The following is an 8,542-nucleotide window of genomic DNA, read 5'->3' as shown; positions in this document are numbered from 1 at the left end:
CATATGCTAAGGGAGAGAGGGCATGACGTCATCCCAGGAACGAACCAATAATATTGCTTGTCTTTTTTTCTCTCTCTCTCTCTTACGCGAAAAGGTTAGGTGATGGGAATATGCGTCCGGGGCTTCTATAGAACACATAAAAGCCCACCTGTCGATGCGCAGCTGACAATGTTTCTTTTGTTAGAAATTCAATGACGTGGCAGCCTGGAGGAGCGGGGAGTGCTCGGAAGCCCCGGGAGGAAGCGGGGTACCACCCCAGGACAAAGTATCTACGTCACAGAAATTCATGAAGTCACACAGAGTGGTACACAACACATCAGTTGTGTGCCTGGGGTGCAGAGAGAACGTTTCTCCCTCTGATGCCTAACGATAAGTAATAAACTTTTCCCAGCCATTATTTTAAACCAGCGGTGAGGTTTCTTTCTTTATAAGAAAATTGTTCAATTTTGCTAAATTAAAAAGATACAAAAATGTCTTTAACTACTGTATTCAAAACTGTACAGGACATTATAAGAATGGCTGGTGTTTTTAGCTATCCTAGAAATGCACCCCTTGAAATAGAATGGTTAGCTGCCATGCATCATGAAAGATATAATCTGACGAAGAATAGTAAGGTAAGTTTATTTAATTGTCTCAAAGTAATACCAGATATGTTAAGGAAATAAATTATTTATTCTTACATTAAAATTTAAATTATTGAATACCATTTATTAATTTTTAACTTAATCATCAAATATTTTAAGAATTTATTTAATTGTTTCAAAGTAATACCAGATATGTTAAGGAAATAAATTATTTATTCTTACATTAAAATTTAAATTATTGAATACCATTTATTAATTTTTAACTTAATCATCAAATATTTTAAGAATTTATTTAATTGTTTCAAAGTAATGCCAAATATGAAAAAAATCGTATATTCTTACATTAAAATTTAAAGTAATCTGTAGCATTTATTAATTTTAAATTTAATCATTCAATATTTTTTTAAAATTTTTTAATTGTTTGAAAGTAATGCCAAATATGCCAAGGAAAAAATTTATATATTCCTACATTAAAATTTAAATTGCTCAATAGTATTTATTAATTGAGAATTTAATCATCTAATAATTTTAATATAATTAATTGTTTCAAAGAAATGCCAAATATGTCAAGGAAAAAAGATCGGATTTCTTACATTAAAATTTAAATGACTCAACAGCATTTATTAATTGTAAATTTAATCATCTAATATTTTAAAAAAATATTTAATTGCTTCAAAGTAATACTAGATATATTAAGTGAAAAAAATTATATATTCTTACATTAAAATTTATACTACTGAATACCATTTATTAATTGCGAATTTAAATATCTAATATTTTAAGAATTTATTTAATTATTTCAAAGTAATGTCAAATATGTCATGGAAAAGGTCATATATTCTGACTTAAAATTTAAATTACGCAACAACATTTATTTATTAATTGTGAATTTAATCATTTAATATTTTAAAAATAATTATTTCATAAAATGTAATAATGCAAGAGGAATTAAAACATTCTTAAATTAGGTTTAAATATTTTTGTTATTATTATGTAGTTATAAAATATAATAATTGCATTTATGTTTTAGATATATGACATAACGTTAAATACGTCAGATAGAGTTAACGACACAATAATGAATTTTAATTATGGTTTTGAGTATTATGTTTGTTCTATATGTATTATTATGTATAAATTTAAAAATCCTATAAAAGGATTTATGTATTTCACAATAATAATCTTTACTGTATCGATCTATGAATTGTATTTCAAATCAAACGATACTGAAGGTAAAATGAGCATATTTGATCCAAAATCAGAATGGTTAACAAGTGTCCTCTTAAATATCCTAGATTAGTCATTAAAGGAGTTCCCTTTTATATCCCAAATCGCGTCCTTACATGTATTCTTTAGTATTTCATATTTAAAAATTAATCCAAAAATAAAAAATAAAGATAGATCTATGAATTGTATTTCAAATCAAACGATACTGAAGGTAAAATGAGCATATTTGATCCAAAATCAGAATGGTTAACAAGTGTCCTCTTAAATATCCTAGATTAGTCATTAAAGGAGTTCCCTTTTATATCCCAAATCGCGTCCTTACATGTATTCTTTAGTATTTCATATTTAAAAAATAATCCAAAAATAAATAAATAAAAAAAATTATTTAGAACAACAATGCATAGAAAAAGCTTTCTAGAAAAGCATAGAAGAAAAGAATTGAAATTAAGAAAATAGAATAGAGAATTTAAAAACGTTGAGAAACTCAGTCAGCGCATTTGATTAGTAAATGCGACACATTTCTTAAATATTATTTCTAAAGAAAACAAGATTTTGCTAACATCGAATTCATTTATCCTGAAATTGAATCATCTGTCATAATAAAAGCGATTCATAATATGTGCGAAGTTTTGTAGGAAGAATAAGCTTGTTTCTTTATCGACAAAATTTAATAATATCAATAATTTAAATGAAATATTAAAGTAATTGTCAGAAAAGAAGAAACATAACATATTTCCGAATCCCGGTATTATTTCTCAGATACATAAATTTATGGATAATTGAAATAATTCAATCCAGGAAAATTTAACCAAAGAATCTATTAAAGAGCAATCAGCATTGTTTATTCAAAATAAGCACAACAAAAGATTCTCAACTGAAATTATGTGTATTTAAATTCTTTATTTCAGAATTAAGTACAGTGAAGCTTCTGTGTCCCCCAAAGTGCATTAAGAATGTAGTTTTATAATCTTAAGTTAATATTCCGAAATCATAAACCATATTTGAAGAATTTTTGAAATTTGCGAAACAAAAGCATTTAGCAACTGCAATAATTTAAATATATATATATACAGGTCCTACCTCATAACTTTCGAATAAAAAATATTATGCAAAAACCGATTACGTATTCGTAAATTACAACTCAAAGAATTTTATTAATGATATTAAAAGTGTAAAGCTTGCACAATTTACACTTTGTAGGCATTCAGCTGAAGGCGATTATGTATTCGTAAATTACAATTCAAAGAATTATGTATTCGTAAATTACAATTCAAAGAATTATGTATTCGTAAATTACAACTCAAAGAATTATGTATTCGTAAATTATAACTCAAAGAATTATGTATTCGTAAATTACAACTCAAAGAATTATGTATTCGTAAAGTACAACTCAAAGAATCGCCTTCAGCTGAATGCCTACAAAGTGCAAATTGTGCAAGTTTTACACTTTAATATCATTAATAAAATTCTTCGAGTTGTAATTTACGAATACGTAATCGGTTTTTGCGTAATATTTTTTATTCGAAAGTTATGAGGTACGGAAACCCCGACAATAATTAATGAACACCCTATATATATTAGCAAATGAAGAAAACGACACGATTATGGCGACTGTATTTCCGGACATAGGCCAGAAAAATTCAATACAATAATAATTTTCTCAGGAGTAATTTTGCAATTGAACAATTATTGTAAGAATTTAAATGAACTCTGAAAAACTCTCCTAAAACAAGAAAAAAAAAAAAAAAAAAAAAAACCGAAAAATTTAGTAAAATTATTTAAAAAAAAATAGTGATGCACAATACAGTTAACGGCGAAAAAGCAATTTCTCGTGTTTTAAAAATTTAATTTACATATTTTAACTCTTCAGCATAATTTTGCATTGGATATTAGTCTTATTGCTTATTTGGAGATATCACCACACCTTATGCTTATAAAACCGTTTTTGATAGAAGTTTTTTAAAATTCATTATCAAGTTAATATTTTAGTAAATGAAGAACAATTACACGATTATAGCGAATGTATTTCAGGGCACAGACCAGAAAAAGTTAATGGAATGGTAATTCACTCAGCAGTAATTTTACAACCGAATAATTATTGCAAAAAAATTAAATGACCAATTGAAAAAACTTTTAAAACGACGAAAAAACATGAAAATTTAGTAAAATTATTTCAAAAAAAAAATATAGTGACACGAAATGAGTTAAAGGGCAACAAATCAACTTCTCATGTTTTAAAAATTTAATTTATAAAAATTAAATTTTCGATACAGCTTGCATTGAATATTAGTCTTAAGTCTTATTAAAAATGTATCATCAAGTTTTTAAATTTATATATTTTTCAATTATTTGTTATTTTAAGTAAAAGGGAGAAAACCTACTGGGAAATTCGCCCTACAGAATTTGCAAAAAAAAAAAAAAAAAAAAAAAAAAGTTTACCAAGCACCGTATATAAGTGTTGTAGAAAGTGACTCATTTTAATCATTATTTAACCTTGCAATGTTTGTTTATTGAGTTGTGTTATATTTATATATGAAATACCATATGATTTTAGTAGATAATATTTATTTCTCCTGTCTATCGAGTGCCAACAGACTTGAGTTGTTATATTTATATATAACATACGATATGATTTAATAAATAAAAAATAATTTCTCCTATCCCTCGAGTGCCGACAGACTTGAATTGTTATATTTATATATAACATACGATATGATTTTAATAAATAAAAAGTAATTTCTCCTATCCATCGAGTGCCGACAAACTTAGGTCGTGTTCACAGGGGAAGTTAGCGAAACGGCACTGGCGGTTTGTTTAGTTTAGTTTAGTTATATTAACATCCCGTTTGAAGCAACACTAGGGCTATTTTAAATTAGCTTTTTTTTTCAAAAGCTTTAATGATATACTAATGAATTTCGATCTGACGACTTCACTGGCGGAAAGCGGTGCATATTCCGCTGGTTTCAGTTTTGTTTAGCTTCAATTTCCGACGAAACGTCACTGAAATTTCATATTTTTTATCGAAAATATCTCTGCCAGTTTTACAGAGAAATCGTTGAAACTTTTTTCTGTGTTTTTATTATGGTATAGCTTACATTTTTTATTGGACTTTTTCGTCCATTTCCTTTATTTTTTTTTTTTGAGTTATTTTTTGCAACTTCTTTATTTTGCCGCTAGGCGAGTTCTAACATGTATCAATAAATTCAGCACAGTCACTTTACTATAGGTGCAGGTTACTTTTCTAACTATATAAACGCCGGTTTGAATTTAAAAGGCTTAAAAGGACTTTACCGATCACCTTGTATATATATATATATATATATATATATATATATATATATATATATATATATACTAGCCGCCTTTGGCGACCAGCCGGTTCGCCAATCTTAGTGTTCGTTAAAATTTTAATAATTAAATATTTTATGCAATTCCAACTTCTTCAGCAAAATATTTTATTCTTCAGCAAAATATTTTAAAACTTCAAATTTTGATAGTCATATAATTCACTCATAATATTATAAAGGCCTTCAGTCATAACGTGATATGTATCTCTCTAATTTTCTGTTACCCCTCGTAGAATTTATGCTTTAAATTAAAGTGTAAAGGATTAATCTGCAATTAATATAACAATATTTTTTACTGAAACAAAGCATTTTTTTAATAATATGATTACTGATAATAGAGTCACTGAGCGTTTAAACTTTATGGGCACTAAAGAATATCTTTCTTAATTTATGTAATATCTCAAGCATTTGTCAACAAAATTTTCTCAGATTCATCATGAATGGATCGATTCATTAACAATGTTTCATTTTAAATGCATCAAACACTCAGAAAATAAAATGAATCGTTTAAAATAATCTGTCGAAAACAGGTTTAAAAAAACTACTTAAAAAACGATGTACTTAAAACTATAAGCATATATAAAAATATATATATAACTAACATAAATACAATTTAATTACAAAAGCATGCAACTAACCTAAAAATAATTTAAATCATTGAAAACAGGTTAAAAAAAACTACTTAAAAAACGACGTACTTAAAACTATAAGCATATATAAAAAATATATATATAACTAACATAAATACAATTTAATTACAAAAGCATGCAACTAACCTAAAAATAATTTAAATCATTGTAAACAGGTTAAAAAAACTACTTAAAAAACGATGTACTTAAAACTATAAGCATATACAAAAAATATATAACATAAATACAATTTACTTACAAAAGCATACAACTAACCTAAAAGTAATTTAAATCGTCCGTTGATAATGGTTGCCATGCCAACGATCAGAACACAGTGCGCATGCGTGAATTTTCTTCGCCTTTTACGTAACGCAAATGCGTGAATTTTTCTACGCCAGTTGGGGTAACGCTATGAAGATTAGACATTTTTAATTTCCTTTATTCTGTGCTATTTTAATTCAAAAGTACTTCAGAATGAATCTGAAACATGGATTAATTAACAATGTTTAATTTTAAATGCATAAAACATTAAGAAAATAAACAGAATCGTTTGAAATAATCCGCCGAAAAATCTTAACCCTAGCCTCATTACTGTTGGGAGAAAAAAAGAACTAAAGCCTAAATCATTTGGCGTTGGGGAAAATTGAAGATTTTTTTGGCGGAAAAGTTGGCAGTGGGAAAATGGAAGATTTTTTTGGCGGGAAAGTTAGTTTTTAATTAATAATTGACTACCCCTAACATTTAGGGGGATGAAAAATAGATGTTGGCCGATTCTCATAGATACCGGATAAGCACAAAAAATTTCATCAAAATCGGTCAAGCCGTTTCGGAGGAGTATGGCAACGAAAACTGTGACACGAGAATTTTATATATTAGATATATGTGTGTGTGTGTGTGTGTGTGTTTTCGCGCGCGTGTGCGTGTGTGTGAGCTTATTCGTATATGTGTGTGTGTGTGTGCAAACAAATTTTAGCAGTTGCGTGGCCGAATAGAAGAAATATTTAAAGATTTTATAACTTCGACTTATTTTACCACGGCAGGAGTAATTTACATACAAAGAATAAGTCATAAGAAATACGTTAGTCTACATCGCAACACAACAGCAAAAGAGACCAAAATTTTTCCCTTCAGTGGTTTTACTATGAGATTTTGATAGGGATTTCTTAGACAAGTGTAGTCTTTAGAAAGGGAAATTTAGGTATCTTCAAAAGATCGTGGTAAACATTAGGGATTTTTATCCCTTCTCTTTGAGTGTGGGAACCTATTGAATTCAGCAGTTTTATAGAATGCGTGTAGAATTTTTTTTTTTTTTTGAAAATGGAATTGGATCAGGAAATAAGAGAACATTTTAGAATGAAGTTAATATGGGTAAAATTAAGATAAAAATTAGGAAATTAATTAAGGCTTAAATCAGACTAAGATATATATACATATATATATGATAGAAAGTGTCATGACTGTTTAAAATGTTTGATGAAAAAGAATTGCTTCATACTTGAATGTTTTCTGTAATTCCTGTTCAACAAAGAGAGAGAGAGAGAGAAATAAAATAATAAAAAATCCTAATCGTAAACCAAAAGAGGATACTTTCAGTACTCTGTCATTATTTTGTCGCATGTCATACCTCGTTGAACCAATAGCTCAACTTAACCATCCCAAGGAAATGGGGCGTTGTGTCGCGACCACTAAGTACTGATGCTTCTTATCACTTGACAATGATGGAACGGTTCCTCAGTGTCACATGAGAATGGAGATCAATCAGGCAGTTCGAAACGAAATGAAGTGTGGAAAAGTGGAAAGTGGTTTAGAGCCGCGCTAGACATGTGATATCCCGAAAGGAAATACAACGAAAAGGAAGTACAATGTTTAGAGCTCTTCGAAAATGTGATTCGTCTTGATTTTTCAAATGAGATTTTATTCTGAATCACGTACAGGTTTCCATTCTGTATAAAAAGTATATAAAAGAGTACATATGATAACAGTAATATATAAAGACAAAAAAAAAAAAAAAAAAAAATCAATCTCGTATGATTTTTTTTAAATGAAATTTTATTCTGAAGCACGTACAGACTTATATTCTGTATAAGAAGTATATAAATGATGAGAACATGTTACAATTAACAGAAAAAAAACAGCGACCTTCGAGTGATTTTTTAAATGAAATTTTGTTCTGCATCACGTACAGACTTCCTTTCGGCAGAAGAAATATACAAAAGAGAACATATAATAATTGACAAAAAAAAAAAAACCCTTAGTGTAATTTTTTAAATGAAATTTTATTCTGAAGCACGTACAGACTTACACTCTGCATAAGAAGTATATAAACGAGAACATATTATAACTGACAAAAAAAAAAAAAAAAAAAATCTTAACTTCGAGTGATGTTTATTAGTGAAATTTTATTCTGAAGCACGTACAGACTTGCCTTCTGTATAAGAAGTATATAAAAGAGAACATGTTATAACTGACAAAAAAAAAAAAAAAAAAATCTTAATTCAAGTGATGTTTTTAAGTGAAATTTTATTCTGAAGCACGTACAGACTTACACTCTGTATAAGAAGTATATAAAAGAGAACATATCATAATTGACAGAAAGAAAATTAACTTCGATTTCTTTTAAGTATTTTTCTGCCCAAACTTTCTCCAGAGGCTTTGGAAAAGATATAACATTTTTTTTTGGGGGGGGGGGGGAGATTATATCTGTCTATGAAAACGATGTCTCAAAACCAGAAGAAGCTAGAGGAATAAAATTTGG

General features: G+C 27.9%; 1 protein-coding gene across 1 annotated transcript in view; it reads left to right on the top strand.

The window, feature by feature from the left end:
* The first annotated feature begins 245 nt into the window (after positions 1–245).
* LOC129958491 (tyrosine-protein phosphatase 10D-like) overlaps positions 246–8,542 on the top strand; it is a 122,990-nt gene continuing 114,693 nt past the window's right edge. The window contains exon 1 of the mRNA XM_056071001.1: positions 246–614. The gene's annotated coding sequence lies outside the window, so the exon portion shown is untranslated. The remainder of the gene's footprint in view (positions 615–8,542) is intronic.

This window comes from Argiope bruennichi, chromosome X1 (genome assembly GCF_947563725.1).
Source record: "Argiope bruennichi chromosome X1, qqArgBrue1.1, whole genome shotgun sequence".
In the NCBI taxonomy this organism is placed as follows: Eukaryota; Metazoa; Arthropoda; class Arachnida; order Araneae; family Araneidae; genus Argiope; species Argiope bruennichi.
Note: the sequence above shows the minus strand (reverse complement) of the source record. Positions and strands in the feature narration are given on the sequence as shown.